This window comes from Chelonia mydas, chromosome 6, assembly GCF_015237465.2.
Source record: "Chelonia mydas isolate rCheMyd1 chromosome 6, rCheMyd1.pri.v2, whole genome shotgun sequence".
NCBI lineage: Eukaryota > Metazoa > Chordata > Testudines > Cheloniidae > Chelonia > Chelonia mydas.
Genome location: NC_051246.2, coordinates 43,181,693 through 43,204,601, shown reverse-complemented (window position 1 = coordinate 43,204,601; position 22,909 = coordinate 43,181,693). Strand labels below are relative to the sequence as shown.

The following is a 22,909-nucleotide window of genomic DNA, read 5'->3' as shown; positions in this document are numbered from 1 at the left end:
ATGTGGGATAAAGAAAACAGCAGATTGGAAAGTTATATCTGTTGTCTTAAAATTACACCTAGCCTTTCCTCCAAGGGTAAGAGGAAAGGAGGGGTGACTGGACAGGGAGAGGAAGGGGTCAGGGAAAAGTTTATTCTACTAATCTATCAGTTTCTCACCTATTCTAATGAACTTGGAAGATGCCCCATTGAGCTTTCCTGTATCTTCTCCAGTCACTTTTACTGTATCACTGCATCACCTTCCGCACATGACCAGTACAAACCAATATGTAATATATCACAGAGACTATGACAGCAGCCTGCCTTTTGGGTGGATTTAACTATCAAGATGGAGATTGTGGTATACTTATTCTCCTCAGCAAGCTCTGATTTAAACATTGCAATATTGGGTAAAATCCTATTATCTGAATTACCTTAGGGACATATAAAAAAATCTAGAAAATCAGAATTCCTGTTCCAAGGGCTATTTCCACATTTGGAATAATAAATATCTGGATACTAACCTCTTTCTTGTGCTTAGTTTTATTATTTTAATGGAAGAGAAAAGCCTGTGATCAAAAAGGGGGTGGTTTTACTATAGTCCTCATTTAGGATTTTAAAAGATGAAACACCATTTTTGCGTTTTCAACCATGTAAACGGGAGGACAGGTTGCATCAGTGTCACAAAAGCAATGTTTTCTGTGTGTGTTTGAGGAATACAGCCACCTTCCTTACAGTGATGCATTGCCACTAATATGAGCAGCTGATTATAGAATGTACAACTAGGCACAGGCAAACACTGACTCTTAGGCCCTGTTCTCACTACTGAAAAAGGTGTGTTCTTAACTGATATGAAGTAAAATCCTAGTCAAGACAAGGAGATTTGTAGTTTTCACATGAGTTATAAGGTCAAAGTAAGCCCTCTGAGCTCCCATTGTAGGTCAAGTTAAAGACCATGGAGCAGCTGAGGGTTAACCTTCACCTGCTAACTTGTGTGAAAACTACAGATTGCCTTGGTCTTCACTAGGATTTTGCTTCATGTTAGTTAGCCTGTGTTAAGAACACACATTTTTTTCTGGTGAAGATGTAAACTTAGCCGGTGGATGTAGCATTGAAATTAATATAATTTTTTTTTCAGATTGCCTACTCAGAATCATGTAGGGAAGCTTTCTTTGCTAAAAATCAGCTAACTTGAACTGGTGACCTCAGATCACTTTCCTTTAGCTAAACTGGAACAATCATTGCTGCCTCTTGGAAGAAATCTTTTTTTTTTTTAACCCTTATATACATGAAAGGATATTTGAATGGTAGAAAATTGATAAAAAATAGGTGATAACTTTTTGGCGTACCCTGATGGATAGGGCAAATTTGAAATGTGGGATTTAACCTATAATGAATGAGTGTACAATTGTCAAGAATCCAGCTCAATCAGGACATGGAAATTAAATGTCAGTCAGTTAATGAGTGTCTCATTACAAACATCTTTTATATTAGACAGATTAGAAAGAGAGCAGTCTGCCCTACTGTTCAGCAGAAAATATCCATTTATTATTTCTCTAATGCTTCCCTGGCCACTCTGAATCTTTGTGCTTTGTACAGCATTTGTTTGAGTTAGTTTGCAAGCATCTTGCAGCAGAGACCTGGGGTGAAATACCGGACCCCTACTGAAGTCAGTGGCAGTTTTGCTATTGACATTAATAGAGACAGGATTCATCCTTTCTCAGTATGTGGTTTGTAAAGCACTGTGCACGCAGCCAGCACTCTTAAAATAATAATGAATAAGAAGGCTCCTATCCTGCGTGTCTATAATAAGCAGCTGGCAAATTGTAAACTATTCTGTGTATGAATTAAGTAAAAAATAAAAAGAAAAATGTAATATGTGTAAAAGTGTATTCATCTGCACCTACATATTTATTAGATATCAAGTATACTGCAGTTTGTACCAATGTTTATGATCATCATCAAGTTCTGAAGTAACTTATGGTATCAGTGTGGCATCAGTGGTTTAAATTATGAAAGCTAGCTGCAGTATGATTTCTGTATTTCTCAAAAACAAATGATGAGAGGTTCTTTTTTATTCTGATATATCATTCAGACATTTGATCTATTATTAATGTGCTTCTTACATTTTCAGACTAAGCAAATAAAATCCATTTCCCATCTCCAGTTTTTTTCAGGTAGTGAGAGTTAATGCATTTTTATGCTAGTTATCCTGTGTTTCAAGACAAATGGAATTAAGGAGAAGGAATGGGATTTGTTTAATTAAGATGTAGTATGTGGGTGCTTCAAATCTATAAACATCACAAATGCACATGCAACTCCCTACTGAATTTATTGGTGGTTAGGTTACTGTCTCCTGAAAGATGGTTAAATATGCAAACTCTGCCTAGGGTAAATGTTTATTTATCTAGATTGACAGTGATCAGGGTAAAAAGCACGCAAGATAAGTGCCTCTTTAGCCAACTTTAATTTGTTGATGGATGGATTGATGGGAAGATGGTCAAAGAAATGACAACATAGCTCCCTATAACGGAGATTTCTGTCTACTGGCGTTTACAGTACCATTTGGCCTAATTATTCCTGATCCATCGCTGAACAAACTTCGCTCCCAGTGAGACAAGTTGTCATTTCTTTTCTTTAAACAAAGATATGATGAGGTAACATCAAGAATAATAAGAGCAAAGGATGACGAAATCTTCTGCAAAGCTTATGAAAAATAATGCCTATTAATTAAAATGGTTTAATTAATTAAAATAGTTATTAATTAGTTATGCATGCTATTAATCAGTTTGCTGTAGAAACAGGTGGCTAATTGCATATCCTATGCTTTAGCTTTTTACATAGTTTCAATAAACTAAAAGCAAAAGGACGTTGCTATTGTAAATGATCCCATGATCAAATGTTCTAGTCTTAGAAGGTTCTACTCTTTTGTTGTGGAAGTCAGTGGTAAAGTGTGGAAGCCAATGGGAGGAGGAACGTGTGCAAAGTATCCTACTAAACTTGCAGAAATACTGCACTTGTATTACCATAGTTATTGTAAAACAAAAACAAACAAAGAAGCATAATCTCCAATGGAAGACAATGGCCCAGACCATCTGGTCTAGCTGAAATGAGCTCATTGTAGGACCAAAGAAGAAAAGAGGCTGCTTTATTTACTGTGTCCCGGTTCTGGGGCCAGCTGGTCACCATCATGGTCCCCACAGCAACTTAGAGCAGCCCTGACGTTGCTTTAAGTTACACACAGCTGCCTAAACCACCTCATTTTGACGATGGATATTCAGCACTTCCTGAAAAAAATCAGATCCTTTTAAAGTTGGGCTTCTGAAAAACAGAGTCACCCAAAATCGATAAAAGAATACAGACTAACACGGCTGTTACTCTGAAACCTGCCAAAATCGATAGTCAGTACCGAAAATTAGATATCTTTAGAACAAAAATGGTTCCACTACTGATGGTTTATTTGCATTGTGAGCTATAGCAAGAAGCACATAAATCAATAAACAACTATAAAAAGGGGTTTGAGGATGTCACAGCAAATGGGAAATGAAAAAGAACCTGCCTTGTCTAGACGGCCAGTTCAAATCCAGGCCAGGCTGAATTTCCTTCCTCCATCTCCATACCACTGTCTTGTTGTCACTTCATTTGGTCATATATGAAGTTCTTCAGGGCAGGGCAATTGTGTAATTTACATGTCTGATAAGATATCTGGCACAATCGGGGGGCGAGGGCTGTAAAAGAACAAAAATTATAAAAAATAATAATATTGGCACACTGATTGCCTGTGAAATGACTCAGTTATTAGTTCATGTCCTAGTGGAAATCACCAGCACAAACACCACAAACTGGAACTCTTAATGGGATCTGCAGCAGAAAGGCTAAGGATTATGGGAATGAACGCTAGGCTGCCCTCTCATCAAAATTACAGGCCTCGCTCCCTGAAAACAATGGACCTCTCCTTAAACTTTAGCTTCCACTGGAAAGCTGGCAGCTTTTCCTGAGTTGGAGTTGGCCAACTCACTGCTGCTGCCAGTCCCCCTATAACATGATGTGACGTGCTCGTCGTGAGCCCGGGGTACGTATCCTCAATGCGTCCTGTGCCAGCAACAAGTGGCCAGCTAGCAGCAATTGTGCCGACTGCCTGACTACTAACTCATTGCTGCATCAGGGCCTCCTTCAGTCGTAGGCCCTGATCCTGATCATTTGCCTTAGAGCCTGATCATGTGAGGTGGGTGGGACCCTACTGTGAGCTGCTAAATACACATGACAAGTATATGCGGTGCTGCCTGAAATTTTATTTGAAAAAACTAGCCTGTGTAATAGTTTATATTTCTTTTCAGCAGAATTGTGTTGGAGCTAATGAAACAGAAAAACAGTTGGATTAAACTGTGATACAGAAAGATGCAGGAGCTGCTTTTATGCTTCATATGTTACTAAAAATACATCTCTTCTAAAGAGCAATACGGAATGACAAAAAGGAAATCTCTACATTGACATTGGAGACACTATGAAGCTGGGTTTGCTTTTTTAATTCACATGTAGGTGGGAAAAGAGAAAATGTTCTAAGGCCGCCAAAAAGTTTGGAGCAAATTGCTCAAGGCATCAAGGGAAGTGCTTTGATCTAGTCCTCTTTGACGCAGGGCTAGATCAAAGTGCATTAACTAAGTGTTAATGTGCGTCAGTAGGGTGCACATGGACAGTTAGAGTGCAGCAGTCTTCTATGGGGTAGATTCATACCCCAGCTTGCTGCAAACTTAATACTTGTGTAGCCAAACCTTTAGTGAGTCTATGCCTCAGTTTTCCCACTGTAAAATGGAGATAAATGCACCTCCCTCGCCCACAGGGGTGAGGATAAATAAAACTGTGCAATTTTAGTTAAAGCAAGACCTTTTTAAAAAAACCCATAGTGACATTTCACTGTGATAGCACAACCAAGCTTCTGCATCATCTTAGTGGAGGTGGGTCTCATTGGCAGTACTCAGGAAAGAGCTGCAGTACAATCTGCCCTCGATGATGACATTTTAAATGAGGATTTGGAATGTTGGCTAAGGTTCACAAACCTGCAAGCACAGCTCTTTTTCTTTCAATGGGAATCCTGTGCGCAGAATTCCGGAAGAACTGAGCCCTAATTGATACTACTCAATTGATACCCCAATTTTGCTGGGGAGGGCCATTGATTCAGTGAGGCTGCAGTTTACTGAGCTGCCAAAAATCAATTACAAATCACTGAGGGTGAAATTCACCTTCTGGATACATAGCCTGAGTTATTCACTGTGGTGGAATCTCCAATGGGATTGATGGGAAAATTTACTCCTCCAACCTGCAGGCAGGCAGAAGGATTCCACCACCATCCTGAACACCATCGTCATGGGGTTTCTGGATTACTGGATCAGGGTAGTTACAAATTCAATGAAAGCCTCCTTGTTCCTCCAATCCATACCCAAAACAAATCATACTGGCTTATTTGGGGATGGCCTGGTGTCCCTTTCTATGGCACAAAGGTGGTGCAAAGATCCTCTTGTGAAATAACTCAGCCTGCTCTAAGCAGGGCTTTCCCCTGGTTCGCAAGACCAGGAGTGAAATTCATTGCCTTTGCACAGAAAAGGGACATCTTACTAGTATTTGAAAATTCATGAGTGGTGCTTTTCTTATTTATCACTCTCTTTCTGGATTATGCCAGACACTGCACAGCATAAAAGAATCTGATTATAATGAGACAGCAAATGCACTAACTGAGAACGCTTACCAATATATTTTTTCAAACATTTACATATTAAAAATGAAGAAAATACTTCCCTGGTGCCAGTGATTATGCATGAAATTAACCTAGAGATCAAAACTAAAATATCCAAACTAACAATTGCCAGGACAATAATTTATGGTTTTAGATGAATTACCTTTGAAGGGATATGAAAGGAATGCATAAAAATTAACTCAGGTACAGGTACTTGCAGACTCAGACAGTGATGGCAGGTGGAGCTCAGGTTACCAGTCAGGTTTAGATGGGCCCTGCTCCTTTACTTGTGTCTAAATACTAGCTGCTTGAGTTTGACTCTCTTGCATATATCTGTACATTTTGAGTGGTTTTGGTAAGTAAAGCAATAATTAACAATCCTTTGTCTGTAGTACACTCCTCTTCAGGGTGTTCAAATTATAATAACTCCATATGAGACATCTGCTAAAGGCCCACTAGGACATTTCAAATGTTCTCTCTTTGCTAAGATCAAAGTGTAGCATCAATTCAATATCTCCACTTGCAGGGGGGTGTCTCAGTGAACTTATAGATCTTTTCTACAAATCCCTCCAATGATTTGTCCCAGGAAAAAGATTCTACAAGTTAGAATTAAGGTTCAGCAATTACTAAGAATGACCTATTTTTATCTCCAGTGACAAGCCAATCAATGATAATGACAGAGGTGCAAAGCCAGCAGTGGTACTGTCAGCTTACTATTGCAATCAGATAATGTGTCCATTTTCTTTGTAATACACACTGCATCCAGACAAGACAAACAAGCTTCAGGAAAAAGATCATTGTATATGCAAGGATATTAGTAACTAAGTACTGAAGTGAGTGAATTAGATGCTACAGGTGCTTAAAACCAGTAGTATCTTGAGGAACAGAATTATGGATCTTCATTTCTACATTTGTCTTATTTTGAGGAGAAAGTGAAAGAAGGAAGAAAAATTTTAATTTACATATGTTAAAATGAAATAAAAAAAGGGTCCTGATAATAAGGAAGGACCCAGACAAACATTTCCAGGCATGGGTGCCTATAGCTGGGCACCTAAATCTGTTTTTAGGCACCTGATAAAAGTGAGCTGATATTTTCAATCTGCTAAGCTAAAATCATTAGAAACTTGCCAGTGTTCAGCACGTCTGACAAAAATCACATCATTTTTATTTTGGTGTCCTAGGCCCTGATCCTGCAGGGAACCTCTGCAATGGTGCAGGATCCCTCCTGCATAGAGCTGATTGAAGGATCAGGACCTAAACGTGGATCCAAAGCCCATCAAGTCTTGGGATCAGGACTAGGGTGTCTGAATTTAGGCATCTGAGTTTGAAACTCTAGGCCTTTATTCATTATAGAGTAAGTCCTTTCCATACAGTTACTGAGGATTTCATGTCGCGAAATCATCTGTCCTTTTCTAGAGAGTAAAAAGAAAAGGAGGACTTGTGGCACCTTAGAAACTAACAAATTTATTTGAGCATAAGCTTTCGTGAGCTACAGCTCATTTCATCCGATGAAGTGAGCTGTAGCTCACGAAAGCTTATGCTCAAATAAATTGGTTAGTCTCTAAGGTGCCACAAGTCCTCCTTTTCTTTTTGCGGATACAGACTAACATGGCTGCTACTCTGAAACCTTTCTAGGGAGTAAAATTTCTTTGGCTTCAGTTCATTAAACTCTTGTTGACTTTTCCCCACCACACTGTAACTCACTATATTATTGGGAAATGTATTGTAGCTACTGCTATTGTAGAGTTAGAGGGTACAAAATGGACATCTCAAGTGACAGCATGAAGAAAGTGAACCTGAGTGAAAGATAATTAGCTGAAGCAAGGACAAGTAAGTCTGTACACTCATAATTTACGTGGGCTATTGTTATAGTTATTACCATGCAATTTAACAAGAATACACCAGAGCAATTTTCATATGTTAAAACATGCAGATGCACTCAGATATATATGAGAAAAGACTCAGAACTCAAATCATCCAAAATAATCTAGAAATTTATTATCATAAACAGCATAATTAACACAGGGCTCACAGGGGATGAGTCTCCTCCATCTCAGATAATCTTAAGAGAAAATGAAGCATTATTAAAACTTTAGTGCAGAAATGGGAACCCCCTCACATTCTCATGCACAGCAGCAGAACACGTTACATTGTAGAAATCTATCCTTCCACTTCCGTTTAGCATTCTGTGCACCCTTCAGAAAAGTCTGCAGAAACCAGCAACAGCAATTTATTATAAAGCATGAGACCTCTTCTTCTCCTTCTAAATAATCCTCTCAAAGTGGTTTTTTTTCTGGCAGAGGGGACAACATTAACTGACTTCTCTGGTGAGGAGAAGTGGATACATGAGTTTGGTGATTCCATCCTATAAAAAAGAAAATTAAAATTGTAAACACATTGCACTGTTATCCAGAATCTGCAGCATTATTTCAAGTCTGACTGGCAATGCAGTCCTCTCTTGCATCGAATTTCCAAAATATTCTTATCAGCAGTGGCTGTCTAAGAAAAGGTGATTGTAATCCAAAAGATTAATCCATTACTGTAGTTACTCACCTTAAATTGCTTGAAAGTATCCACATTCCAGTTATATTTCAACACTAAACTGTTTTAATCATATGCCAAAATATGACAACTACCACACTCACAGAAAAGGAAGTGCCAACCCCAGATCAGTCAGAGTCCCATGACCCACAAACATGGATGGAAGGAGTCACTTCTGGCTCAAACTATGTCTCCAGTCTCCATTTTTTCAGAAGGCAGAGGTCTGTTTCTCTGTTTATGAATATCCAGCGTGCCTTTGCACTTGCAAAGAATGCAGTATGGTCACCAGAATGGATGCTGGTGTACTTGTAGTACTTTTTTATGATCTCTAATTTGGGAGTTGTGTGTATCTTTGGTACAGTAGATAATATCCACCACTGTGTGAGCATTTCCATCAATAGAATGGCACGTAATAAGAGTTTTATCAGCGAGAGTGTAAAATAATGGATATCTGCCGATGCTTCATTTCCTTTAGATCTCATTTAGATCTCTGCCTTTATTTATTTTATTTGACTTGCCAATACATGAGGCGATATGTATAAATGTCTATTCTACACAGAGTCTGTTTGGCAATGAATATCCTCCAAAATCGTTGGCAGGGGAGTTGCTAACAGGCTAATTATTCAGGTTATTATATTGCAAAAAAGTGCATTTAGTTGAAAAATTTCAAATGTGAGTGCCTCAAGTTAGGCACTTTAATCCTTATTGAGGAACACTCATACCCTGGTTTACGGAAGGGCGGAACTTCTGCAGCTCTCACTGACTTCAAGCTCAACACCGTTGAAAAATTAGGCCACTGAGTTAGATGATGAACTATAGATTTAGCTGCCTAATGTTCAGTACTCAGGTTTGAAAACATTGGTCTAAACTTAAAAAGACAGACCGCTCTCAGAAGATGGTGAATGTATGTATCACATTCCCCAGAGCCTTCTTGGCATTGTGATGCTAAGGAAAGCATCTCTCTCTCTCTCTCTCTCTCTCTCTCTCTCTCGTTAAAGCTGTGTAGAGTCAGCAGTTTAAGGAGAGGTGAATTAAAGTCAAGGAAGATGTCTGCAATAAGAAAACATTTAAGCACTACATGTAATTTATTTTTGTTCTGGGCTCACAAAGTTATTTTCTCTCAATTCGGCGGCTCCACCACCACTCCGCCTCCGTGTTCGGCGGCAAGGTTTTGTTTGTTTCTGTTTTTTTGCCGCTTGGGGTGGCAAAAACGCTGGAGCCGGCCCTGGTTTTGTGATGTGAGTATAAGACCCATCTCCAAATTATACGTATCTGCAGATTTCAGGTTTGATTTTCATTCTGAGCCCAGCAGGCAAATGTGAGTGAGTGCACAACCTTTTCCAAGTGAGCCTAGATGTCCTTGTTGCACAGATTCTGAATCTCGGTGAATGACTCATTGCCCCATAAAATCCTTGAAAATTAAGTATCATACATGTTTGATTAGAACCATATGTTATATGGACCACATTAAAGGAAGCCCCTTACTTTATTCAATGTCTCCCTCTGTATTGTTTTTCTAATGCTATGCCAGTCCATGCTGAGGAAAATCTCGCTTCCCTTCCCATTTGCTGAATCATGCCTAGAATCCATATTAGAAGTCAAGTGTAAAAAAGAGGAAGTTTTTGCTACAGGCAGCTGCTGTTGTCAATGCCCTTTCTTTCCCAGAAATAAAAGTCAGAAAAAAACCTTCAAAACCTTTCTAGGCCTCTGCTCTCTACCCATCCACTCTTCCTTCCCTTGAGCCAGTGAAGGGGCAGATCCTTCCCTAGCAACAATATTAACCCACCTCCAAAGTTTTAAAATCACAGTCTCTTCCCCAGAACTGTATAAGTATTTTGCTATCCCTACATGTTTCTGTCTTCAGATTCTTCCATGCTCTTTGGTCTTAGTGTGATATGTACTTTCTTTAATATCAGGGACTATATGTTCAGGATTACAACCAAAGAGCAGACAAGCAGAAAAACAAGACACTCCCTGGGCTTTCACACCCTTGCAACTGAAATTCAGAATAAGGGAGCTGTGAAACAAGCTTGTGTGAGCTCAGCAGAGACAAATAGCGTTAATATGCAGTAGTATGACAGTTAGGGATTTTAAACCAAAATTGTATTGAACATTTGGGAATATATTGGTATAATCACAGGTCAATTATTAAATTATGGGTGGGTGTTCCATCTATTCATTCTTATCTCAATAAAAAGTCATAATAATATTTCTTAGTCATTACTTAGCACTTTTGAAATAGATGGCAAAGCAGGTAAGTATACTCAGATAACAAACATTTATACTTCAGTAGCACCTTAAATAATTTAATATATACATTTCTGTAGCCACCTGGTTTGACTTAATTCCATTCCTTTTTCATAGAGTACCACCATCTTTATCTTTCTGCATTGGTTTGGGGTGTCAAAGCATTTGTTGGCAAACCAGCTGAACCATTTCTAGTGTAGGTATATGAAGTATAGATTTTCAGTGTTTAACAACAGCGTTTCATGCTTTTGTTAATAGCACATTTTTAGTTAGCTTGTTTACACGGGCCTTTAGCTGCTCAGGTCTCCAATTCAGTAGAACCCATCCATACCTCTCTGCATCTACAATAGTTGATGAAGGATCATTGATGAAAATTTCTCCACTGGTCGTGCCACACAGGGTTCTGCCATCCTATGACGCAGTGTTTCAAGTGCCAAGTTGATTTTCTGCAATTAAAATTGGAATTTCATGATTTATTGAATTACACATCTTTTAAAAACTTTAGTGATGGTCCATTGAAATAATTTCTTATAAGTATAACTTATAAATAATTTCTAGAGATGGACCCAGACAAAAACTTTGGATGACTACAGACCAGACTTTGGGTTGTTGGAAGTTTAGAAACAGATAAGACTTTTGAGGCTTGGATCCATTACTATACAGACATTTTCTTTATGCGATCCCTCTCGTGCACTATACTTGGAAAAAGTGCATTCCAGCTCTAGTTTATGACAGTCAACACACTCCTATCCTTTTGTGTACATGCAATAACGTCTTATTTATGCATTCAAGAGATGGGCAATTCCAAAAGGGGGCAAGCGTCAGGTAAAAATGCATAAATCAAGATCAAACTTGAAAATCTGTGTATTTAGTGATAACACTGCTAATATTAAAGAGCTCCTGACATGTCTGGGACATGTGAGTGCATTCCCCATGTTCAGTGTCTTACTTTGTCTGTCTGATGTTTGAAAATATTACAAAAGGACTCTCGCTTGCCTTTCTCTTTACCTCTTTCATTCTAATCTTTAGGCAATTTTCAGAATTGGGAAGAAACAGAGAGTCATTTGAGGAACTCATGCCCAGTGGCAGTTTTCGATCAAAGCAGAATGGTGAAACCTAAATGTATGTCTTGTATAAGTGATACTGCAGCATTGGACTGAAGTGCCCAGTAGTAAATGAAGAATGGAAACTGCTTGATTGTTGCAATATTGCTCACCACACTCTGCTTTCAAAGGAGCACTATCACTTTGCTGAATAGCCATCCAGTTGCCACTGATTCCTCATTCAGAAAACATCAGAGACTGTTTGCAGACATCTGTCCACAGTGGGAATTCTGGAGATAGTTTCCTTGTGGCTTCAGTTATTTCCCAAAAGGAAAACAAGAGGCAAAGCCTTGTAATTTCATTTTGACAAATCTGGGGACCAATCCTGTTTCCAATGAAGTCAATAAACTCCTATTGAAAAAACTCCTATTGACTTCATTGACAGGAGGATTAGGCCATAAGGCATGTGGCTAGTTGTCCTACTTTTTAAACGATGAGTGTGGTACCTGGCTATTTACTAGTCTTTGATGCTTTAACCACATGGCAAATCTACACCTACAATGTAACTACTTCATAGTTACAGTTAAATATTTGTTCTGTCTTAATCCCTCAGTTTAGATGATCAACTTCCCAGGTTTTTCAAATCACATTGAGAGGAAATTTCTTCAACTACACTTCAGGGCAGTACCTGAGGAAGTAAGCCCAAATCCATGGCAATCTGTTCTTGGATTTCTTTCTACATATTTGTGCCACTTAGTACTTGGTTTGATATTTATTCTGTTTGTATGTGTGTGTGTTGCTTTTATCTTTAACTGCTATCACGTTATATAAACTGGCTAATGCTTTCTAACTATGCAATATGACTTTGTTTTCTTTGCTAAAAAATTAATTGGAAAAGAAAGAAACCGCCCTTAGAAAATTTTCAGCTCAGATGTAAAGGTATTTCTTGGGTGTGGGAACTGCCAAATGATAGGGTTTGGGAAAGGTTTACTGTTTGATGACTTTGTTGCCCGGAGAAGATTCTCAGCTACCAATCTACTGTTCTTAATCCAGCTGCTGTATATCTGAGGGCATAAGTACAGAGACAAATTAAGCCGGCAACTTTTTGTTTAGTAACCCACAGGTCAGTTTGAAAGTGGCTGTTTTAAAGTTTTTCACCTGTCTGGGAAATCCCTCTTCATATCTACCAAATACGTGAAAGGGTTATGGAACTGTCTGGTTTGGTTTCAGAAGACAATTAATCTCTGAGGCACCTCCACACCCAACTGGGAGTGAGAAACATACCAACTTCCGCAAAAAACATGGTATGTGCTGATTACCATTTGTGCTCAGCTGCTCCCACCATCTAAGAAGCAGGCAAAGTGAAGAGCGTTTAAGGGACCAAAAGTAACACAGTGCCACCTACCGGCACAGTTTACAGCTACTTTTAAAGGCAACTAAACAAGTAGCTGTAGTGCTCCTCTTTGACCATAGATATGTAGGACATCTATTCTTCTTCAGAGTGAATGACTAAAGGCAAGGGGCTTTATTCCACTGGAAAACAAATGTCTCTCTCTCTCTCTTTCTCACACACACACACACACACATTCTGATTTTACTCAGGCAAAACACGGATTGATTTCTATAAGAGTTTTGACTATGTACTGGGTGAGCCAGAATGAGGATTTAAGGATGCTGCACATAGTGAGTTTTCTGCCAGGAGGTTGTTTCATATAACTCCTTATTCAAAGAGCTGGATTTTCAACTTGCTTTATAAAATAAGAACTAATCTGAACCTTCACTCAGTGTGCAAAGTGAACCTGAAAAGTTTTAAAAACGTGGCTTAGCTTGGTTTGTTTAAAAAAATGTTACCTCTGAAAGCAGAAAGGACTTTTCATAGGAAATTTCTGACTGCCCAAACCAGGTAGTACTAGAAATCTTATGAGAACACCAGTTTCTGCAAGCTTTCCAGACCCTAGTGGGCCAGATCCTCAGCTGGAATAAGTCAATGCAGCTACATCTGTTTACAGCAGGTGAGGATCTGGCATATAGTGTTGATCAATGTTAATCAATTTGTCACATTTGGCAAGAAGCATGGACTGTGATTCTATGTGCCTGAAGTCTGTCTGATGCCAAGACAAAAGGATCATTTCCATCTAGAATTTGCTAAGCTTCTGCTAAGAAATTCTGCCTTGAAATGGGTCTTTCTGCTTTCCTCTCCCAGAATTTTTATGACACTGAAAACATCTTGGCTTTTCTGGCAAATGGCCTCTACTTCTGTCTGGTCTGAGAGTGCAGTTACCAATTTAGGTTCTGGTACAGAAACTGATAATACACCCCATTATAAGTTGGGAATCCCACCTTCCCAATGGTGAACAATAATTTCTTCTAGTCCTGTTTATTTACCAGATACAAGACCTTAAATCTGACCATTCTGATTACAATTTCATCATTTCCCAATCTGCCATCTAGAGATTTATTAGAATCGATGCTATATACCTTCTGAAAGTTTGTAAGCCCAATTCTGATATGGAATGAAGCATTAATCTCTAACTCCAGGAGGTTGAGAGTTTAGTGGTTCCAAACTCAGGTAGGAATTGAAACAGGACAAGAAAACAAGACAATAATCAGTATGACCTGAGTGTGATCTAATTTATTCAATTTCTTTTTCTCTATTACATTTTATTATTGAGTCTTAACAATATAAAACTTCTCCGCAATTTTACAAAACTTAAAGAAATGTCAGTAGTTGTGGTTTGGCTGTGAATCCTTTTCCCAGTTAAGTCTGAGAGGCCATTTGATTCCTATGATGCTCCTGATATCATAAGCATTTCCTATTCCCACGTTGGGGAAGAGTTACAATGGCCCATTGAAATAAAAGTAGTGAGAATATTAAACTTGAAAAAGATTATTTTCTCAATTTACCTTCATAGATCCATTGTGTCATCTCCTGAATGTTCAAGTAGAAACTACTTCTGCAACATGGGACTCAAGCAGCTTCTCAGTGTTTCCTTGGTGAGGGAAACAGTTGAAATATAAATGTTGTTATATTAATATCATATGTATTAATATAACGATATGATATAATATTTGTATCTCGGCTGGTTGATTAATTAGATGACTTGCCATGGTAGAGCAGCACAAATTCTCTCCAGACCAATGCATTTTAATAAGCACTGTCCCTAGATAAATGATCAGAAGTGCAAATTTTTATCACTAAGTCCAAGTCCACTAAGTCACTGTTGTCAGCTCTAGTAATATGCGACCAAAAGCTGCATCCTTTCACCACAGCACTGCCATATGCTTGCACCCAGCAAGAGCAGGTGGAGTGAAACAAACACTGATAGACCTGCACTGGGGAGTATCTATAGGTGAGGAGAGAAACATGCTCTTTCCAGGAGCACCCTGAAGAAGCATGTTGAAGCCTATTTATTCACTGCCACTGTACAGAATCAGACCCTGGGGATGTTGGCATGTACGGGGGTGCTGAGCCAAAGAACAGCCACTGTACCCAGCAGATATCTAGGGAGATACCTGCAGCAGATGCTAATGTTGCTTAGGAAAAGGGGTCATGGACAGAGAAGTCAGTGTCTGCAAGACTCCTAAGGGAGTCATGCTGCCAGGGAAAGGTCAGGTGGACACGCAGAAAGGTAGGAGGCAGTGGTAGCAGGTTCTTTTTGCTGGGAAATCCAGTTTTTCCCTGGGAATCCGTGGGGTTAGGAGGCTGCACACCTGCCTTCTGTGCAGCATCCCAAATCCTTCCTCCAGGTGGGAGCATTTGTTGGAAAAGGCAGACTGTACACTATGCAGTTTTCTGAGCCCTGTGGTTGTTACTGTGGGGAGGAACAATGCATAATCATTTAATTTCTGATTTTACAAAAAGGAAGCAGATATACAATGGAGAATATAATGAAAATAAACACAATGCCTGTCTGAATATATACGCTTAGAAGCATTGTTTGAATAAAACAGATCAACAGGAACATACAGCATGGAATTTCCTTATTATATGCTTCCTTACTGTGCATTGCTACAACTTTTCTATCATGGTTTTTGTACAGTGGCCATCACCACTGTATCCAAGCAATTTATGCAGTACTACAATCCACACGTCTTCTTGTGATACCTGAAGCAGTTTGACTGGTGTGTAATTTGAATATTATATTTCCATTTGGACATTAGGGGACTGATATTAAAAAATATAAAAGAGGATGTCATAACTGTACTTATTAAATCACTTGAAACGATCTGCACCTCAAGTCTTCAGGGTGCACATGCATGGATATGATTGCGGCACGTACGTATAGAATTTTCTCCAGTGTTATTGTTTTATTTGTATTCTGAGTCAGATATTTGCCACAGAGGTTTTCCACATGCCTACCTAAGTGAGGAATCCAAGAGGAATAGTTTCATCCTACTAAAACTAAAGATTATAAAATGCACAGAACAGAAATACTTGTAGTAAACAGACAACAGTTATCAATATCAAATATATATTTTAGTATAACTTTAATAGAAAAATGGAACCCATCTTCTGCTGAAAGATAAAGAGACAATGGGTCAGATTCTGACAGCCTTACTCGCATTCAAAGATACCTTACTCCACAAGTTATCCTGTGGTAGTGAATGCAATGACTCCTAGAACAAGGTGCAATTACACCAGAGTAAGAGTAACAGAATCTGCCCCTCATATAGGCTTTGATGTAGAGATACCATACTGTGGAAAAGGAATATGCCCCCAGCTGTTTCTTCTCTATCCATGGAGAGAATGAAATGTGTATATAGATAGCATGGTGTTAAAAACCATAGAAAGATGAACGAGGCCCAGAGTGGTGCTGAGGGGAGCCACAGATGATGGACCACAATTTCTTTCACAGTCACCCATCCTCTGTATTCAGGACTACATTAGGGGCTGTACATTGACCTTGATACTAATTGTTCCAGTATTTGTAATTAACTAGAGAGAAAAGACACTTGAACAAGATGAAAATGATGTTTCTTGTTCCCAATATATATTTTTTAAATTTTCTGAAAGTATAGGGTCTGACATGCATTCTTCAGGTATTAAGATACATTCTTGCTTCGTATGGCCATAAAGAAAACCAAAGGCTGTGATCATGTTTAAAATATCAAGACTTGTGCACAACCACAACCATTTTTCTTCTACTCCAAAATACAATTATTGGGCCAGATTCTCAGCTGGTGTAAATCAGAGTTGTTCCACTGAAATCAATGAAACTATGCTAGTTTAAAGCAGCTGCAGATCTGGTTCATGTTTTTCTAGGGCTTGGTTTTAAAAAAAAAGGGGGGGGGGGAGAGAGAGAGAGACTGGAGGTCTAAACACATTTTGTGTGCACACATGTACACCTTTTTTTCTGTGCACATGCACAGAAAGTGCTTGTACAATAGCAAGTAGGAGTGTACAGAAGTGTATCAACCATCCACCTGTGTGTGCACATTCACCAATCTGTGTGCTTTTTGTAAAACTGGACACATATTAAAATAAAAAGTGAATTAGTGCCAACTGTAAAGGGAAGGAATTTCATCACTAGTACTATAACTTTATTGCAAAGGTCATCTACCTGGCGAAGCTAGCTCAACTCTTTCTTACTGCCTGAAAGAATGGTTTCTAGAAGCATCCCACATTCAGTAATACCAAGATCGCTGCACCTGACACCAAAGAAAAAAAATGAACAAAAATACAGATACATTGTCTTAAGGTCTCAAAATATGCCCTGATGTAAAACTTCATAAACAATGAAATGTGTATCTTTAGTTACTTGTGATGCCAACTACTCCACTTTCACCATCTGAACACCACTAATGCAGTTAAAGAGATTTTTCTGATCCAGAATCTTTCAAGCTTCATAGTTGTATCATGCTTTACAATATGCTGATGAATTACAATAATTATTTCATGAATTACAATAATTATTATAGAATTTCAAAAAGTCATTTATATCCTAGAAAAATGTATTTGGACTCAAGATAAAATCCTGGTTCCATTGAAGTCAATGGGAGTTTTGCCATTGACTTTAATGAGGCCAGGTTTTCACTCAGAATAATCAGTAAAACAGTTTCAGAACTTTGGCTCTCTTTTGCAATGGCACAAAACACACAGTATTTGCAGCCAGAAAACAAAAGGTGAGTCTGTGGCTGCTCTCTCCACTGTGTATATGTTGTAACAAGCTGGCTGCTATAATGGCGACCAAGGGAGAGAAAAAGGTAAGCAAAGACGTTTGTCCTGCAACTAGAGTCAAAGATCGTTGTATATTGACAGGAAGTCTTAATACAGTTACAAAATTAAATGAAGGGCAATGAAAGAGGGAGAGTCTGTCACCTAGTCACTTCTCCTTTTGTGAAGCCACACATAACACAAAGTTAATTAAAGCTGCTACTCTGAGAAAAAGGAATGTTCCATTTGGTAAATTTAGAAACAGCTGGTTAGTTTTATCCATTACTTTTGTGCTAACATCAGTTGAGCTCATTCAACTCTCTCTTTTTATGAAGCTGTCCTTCCTATGCTACCTGATAGCTACTAATTGCTGCAACTACAGTTCTGAATTGCAAATTTTCTGCACTGATAAAAACTTTGATTGCCTGTCAGCTACACGTAAGGAAAAGATCACCAGTGCTAAATGAGGTGTTCCACGCTTGGATAATAATGCCTAATGAATTATTCAAAAACGAATGCTTGAATGAAGCAAACAATTTGAAGGGTTACTAGCAGCCGTAACAGTTCAACAGCCAAAAGAACAAAAGTATCATCCTGAAAATTACACTAATGATTAAAAAATGCGTATTAATTCTACATTTGGAGAAAAAAGAAATGCCAATCTGATTTTAAAGGTTAATCATTATTTTTCACTAATGCTTTAATCTCTGGGGGGAAAAACCCTATACCAATATTTTGGGACTTATTATGACATAATATATTCATATACTTTCCCATGCATTAAAAAAAACCCTGTAAATTTCAACTGAGGCCCTATCCTAATGTCTGTTAAAGTCCTTGGGATTCTTTCTATTGACTTCCATGGACTTTGGATTAGGCCCCATTAGCAGCACGGCAGCATTGTATTTGCTGTAGCTTGGTCAAGTCATGTGTTTGATAATAAAGGACTGCAGGGCAAGACTCTGATATCAGCTACTCCTGTGCGAATTCAGAGTATTGGAGTTATTCCAGACTTCCACTGGTATAAATGAAATCAGAATCTGGTCCTCATAATGCATTTCTTGAAAACATTTTCTGAATAGGTGATGGGGGAAAACAGGAATGTGTAGAACTAAAATACAACAAAAATAAAGTAACTCCTATGAGAGTAAACATATTCAAATAACTACTATAATCAGTCATTCTTTCAAGCCTGAATTTGAATATATCTTGGGGAGGGAGGAGGAAGATGCGCGCTGCTGATGGTAATGGAAAATATTTTCTAAAAATGCCCCTGGCTAAAGAGAACAAAAAAAGAAGAAAATCCCTAATAAACTATGGGAATTTCATGAGTGTCCAATGCTGACACATTTGCAGCTTTCATAGAAAATATGAATTTCTGTCACCAAAAGTGCTAATTTGTTTTGACAGATGCTCTATAGTTACCAGAAAACGGAGAACGAAATCCTAAGGAATGTCTCGTGTAAAATGTTGTAATTAGAAATACGTAAAAGCATAATCACTGTGATACCATCATTGGGTTTAATGTTTAAAAATGGCTCCATATTGCTATATTTAAAATCAAGAGGCATGAGATACATCATCATGTGCAGAGGGACCCTAAATTATAATACAATGTTAACAATTCTAAGAAGGGATCTTTACAAGAAATATTTATTAAAATGAAACCCAGTCAACCACTTAACTACCTCTGGTGAGGTTTTACAGCTATAAGCCTTTAGTATTAGTCGCCAATTAGTAATTTTATTATAAAGATGTTCAATGTCAAGATAACACTTCTTGTTTCTGGCAGTGACACTGAGTGGTGGGTAGAAGAAATGACTTCAGGAAAGCATAGCTGACCATCTGCTTAGGCCTGCTTACTCACTGATGATTAATCCTTTCCCTTGAGGACAATGTCTCCATGTGTTTCTCTTGCTGTCTTTTTGATGTTACAAAAAGAGGTTGATAAACACATTCAAGTCACAATTAAAAAACATTTTAACTGACCAGTTGCCACTGATGATATTATTAGACAGTTTTAGTCATTGTTGTAACAATGTATTTAGTGGTGTTGACATGAAGTGAGGATGAAGTTTCTTTTAAGGTGCCTCCTACCTGTTTCTGTGTTTCTTAAGTGACCTTTCAGTTCACCTAAATGCTTGCAAACAATCAGTTTGCAAGAAAACCATTGTGCTAACAGAAGGGTCAGGGTTTTACAATCGGAGATATAAATCCTGGAGGTAACATCTGATTAGGCAGCAATGCAATTTTTGGAGGGGGAACTTACTAGAGATTTTAAAGGGATGTTCTTCACTAGTTTTAGACCCAAATACATCACTGCCAAAATGGAAAAATGATTGATTATCCATTTAACTAAACTGGGTTAAAACACAGTGGTTATGGTATGTGACTTATGAATACACTGAAGTTATGCATGTGCCAGAATGGTGACATTAAATAACTGTTATAATAAAATGTAATAAGTACAATAATATTGGCTCTGATCCTGCAATCTGTACTCTGAAAACTCACACTGAAACCAATGTGGAGTTCTGCCTAACAAATGCAGGATCGGGCCCAGGATGAGTAGGTACTTATTACACTTGGCTTTCCATTCACAAAGTCGATCTGTGAAGTAATAAATCTAAAACAAACAATAAGGGGCAAGTTGCTGAGTGGCTGGGAGATGTAGGCGAAAATCAGGCCACTTATTTACATCTCTAAATATGAATTCAGGAGCTCAACTTTAGGGGCCCAGGTTTTGGCCTAAGTATTTTAAACTTTAAAGAGGCCTCTGATTTTGTAGGCTCAATTTTACAGGTGCAAAGAATAGAATTGTGCACCCAGATATCTATCTAGATGATAGATTTAGCCACCTAACTGATTTGTGGGTGACTTTAGGTAGCTAAACAGCTAACATCTATCATTCATGTTTGCAATTATTTGCAAAGGCAAAACTTCACCTCCAAAATTAGAAGTTGTTTTCAAAATGTAGTTAGTTCCAAATAATTATTTTTACGTTTCCAAATGTAGACTTACTAAGAGTCTCCTTTGTCATTTCCAGTCATACATCTCAATTGGTGGGTCTCCTTAAAGAGATCAAGGGCCCTACAGCGGACTTCGAGGCCTATGACTTGGCAGGGTAACTACATAGCTAAATGTTTCCACATTGCAAACAGTCTGTCCTTTCAATATCTAAACCATTCTCTGGGCACAGAACATCATGCTCTTGAACTGCAAGCAGAGCTCCCGTTGCCATTATTAAGAATTGTGCACATGGATCAAGTGTGCAGCATGGCCCAGAATGCTTTTTTTAACCTCTGTGTTAATGACATCATCATGCCCTCATGTAGACCCACAAATCACAGCAGTGTTTGGATAGCAGGACCACCACTGGGTGGCTGGTCCCATAAATAAAGCAGGTCCAGCTCCCCTGTGCCAAAACAGGCACTCCCAGTTTGGCCAATGAAGAGGGTGGGGAAACACTGGGGGCGCTGTAAAAGGTTAAGGAGAGAACCAGTAAATGAGAGTCAGCCAAGGAGACTGGAGGAAGTCTCTGGAGAAAACTTCGGGGAGAAGAAAGCTCTCTAAAGGCCCTCCCTGGAAGAGGGAGGAATTCAGGAAGCCAGTGCATGGGCTAGCTACTGACTTTTAAGAACCAAACCAGTGCCAGAAGATGGAAAAGGCCAGGGAATAGGAAGCCAAGAGGCGGGCTAGCCAGTTGTCCTTCCTGAGCTAGAGAGAGCCACGGTCACAGAAGACTGGAGAGGGCTGAAGTCTGAGAACTGCTGAGGGAGGTGCCTGGTGGCTCTCACAGCTGAAAAGCTGAAGTCAGAGGGCCAGAGAGGACTGTGCAAATTCCGGGGCTGGATTATGGTACTGGGGCTCACTATGTTCAATAATAAATTAACCACACAAGGGCCATTTTCACTAAGAAAGGCTGTTTGAACTATTTCGGTGGACTTAGAAGGAGGAAAACTGAGACAGGGTGCCTGTCATGCCGTGGCCGACTGCAGGAGGGCACTCCCAGGAGGGTGGCTCTATGACATGGACAATGTACTTTTGAAAGTTATTAAATCCTTTACTAAAAAAAAAAAATCAGCAAATGCAGATATTTAGAACAATAAGAGTCTCCTATTCTTATAAAAATCAAATTATTATGATTTTAGTTTAACAGTACCCAGAAGTGTGCTAGGTACTTCCCGACACAGAAAAAGGCATGATCACTGCTCCAAGGAGCTTATACACTAACTTGAGATGTGACATAACAGGGGGACTATAAGTTATTCAGGAGGCAAAGAGGAGGGGTGAAGGGATAAATCCTACACATAATAAATAAGTAGGTTTGAAGTCTTTCAACTCCCAGTGACTTCCATGGGGCTTATTCACTGACTTTAATGAGGCCTTTAATTAGCAACTTTCCTGTAGGGATTGCAAAAGAAGTGGGTCTTCAAGAGGGATTTGGATGAGGAAGCTGGTGGTCTGGTGTACTAATATAGCAAGGGCATGCCGTGGCATCATAGATAGCAAAGAATTGTGGGAGAAGTAGGCAAACAGGATGTTCAGGCTGATATCACTAGTGGACTGGAGTGACAGGATGATGGTGATAAAAAGATTAGGTCAGGAAGGACAAGTAGGAAGGAGCAGAATATATAACAGTGGATATGTAAGGAGGGGCTAAGTTGTCAAGGTCTTTAAACGTGAGGACAAGAAGTTTAAATGTGATACAGTAGAAGATGGAGCAGATGGCTATGGGAAGAAGCCTGAACTTGGTGTGATGGACAAAAGAGAGCCAATGGAGAAATTTAACAAAGGGGGAGAGGTGGTTAGATTGATGAGCCATTAAAATGGGCTTAGCAGAAGTATTTTTATGGACTTGAAGGGTCATTATAGGTGTCAGAGATACTGGAGTGGAGGAATTTACACTAACCCAAAGGGAGATGATGAGGGCTTGGATAAGATTTTTCTAACAGTACTGTCAGTGAGAAAAGGTTGGAGCTTAGAAATATTTTGCTGGAAAAGGCAGCAAGATTTGGACACTATCTATTTAATGGTTTCATATTGATATTGAATAATTAGGGGAGAAGAGGAATGAACATTGTGAAAACCTGCAAGGAGGGCTGTGAAAGAACATTTGCCCCAAATCACCGTCTGGCTTTGGTCTGAGGTGAAGAACCGGAGTCCTTTCAGGGTCTTTACATTCACCCCTGCAACTTCCTGGAGGCAAGACAGG

General features: G+C 38.9%; 1 long non-coding RNA gene across 2 annotated transcripts in view; it reads right to left on the bottom strand.

The window, feature by feature from the left end:
- Positions 1-7,739: 7,739 nt before the first annotated feature.
- Positions 7,740-22,909, bottom strand: part of LOC122466330 — a 106,108-nt gene continuing 90,938 nt past the window's right edge. The window contains exons 1-3 of one of the 2 annotated variants that reach the window (XR_006291748.1): positions 14,445-14,531; positions 10,829-10,943; positions 7,740-8,074 (exon numbers count right to left, since the gene is read on the bottom strand). This is a non-coding gene — a long non-coding RNA (uncharacterized LOC122466330). Of the gene's footprint in view, positions 8,075-10,828; positions 10,944-14,444; positions 14,532-22,909 lie in introns of those variants that run through there. The other variant, XR_006291747.1, reaches the window with a different exon arrangement.